Source organism: Sinocyclocheilus anshuiensis, unplaced genomic scaffold (genome assembly GCF_001515605.1).
Source record: "Sinocyclocheilus anshuiensis isolate Anshui unplaced genomic scaffold, SAMN03320099.WGS_v1.1 scaffold1893, whole genome shotgun sequence".
Taxonomy (NCBI): domain Eukaryota; kingdom Metazoa; phylum Chordata; class Actinopteri; order Cypriniformes; family Cyprinidae; genus Sinocyclocheilus; species Sinocyclocheilus anshuiensis.
The window spans coordinates 424845-425116 of record NW_015539822.1 but is presented as its reverse complement, the minus strand read 5'-3'; the positions used below and the strand labels follow the sequence as shown (position 1 = coordinate 425116).

At 51.5% G+C, this 272-nt stretch overlaps 1 protein-coding gene across 1 annotated transcript in view; it reads left to right on the top strand.

Annotated features, from left to right (window-relative positions):
- The window catches only part of cep76 (centrosomal protein 76), an 11812-nt gene that overhangs the window by 965 nt on the left and 10575 nt on the right, over positions 1–272 (top strand). The window lies entirely within an intron of this gene.

Here is a 272-nt window from a genome sequence, read left to right as displayed (position 1 = left end):
ACATGTGACGACCCCGGGCTGGACTCCGCTTCGTCCACGGTGAAAGCCAATCCGGCGATCCACAGCGCAAAGTTGATGTATTTCCTCAGCGACCAGCACGGATCAGCTCTAGGCATGACGAAGCGATATGGTCTTCTTTTGGAAGACCAAACAAAGTAGTTTCGCCTTCACGACATGGTGGCGGCGGCAACAACAATACTACAGCGAGAATCAAAGTTACGCCTTCTTTCTTTGCGTGAACATTTGGGCGGCGTTATGCAAATCTTCCCACA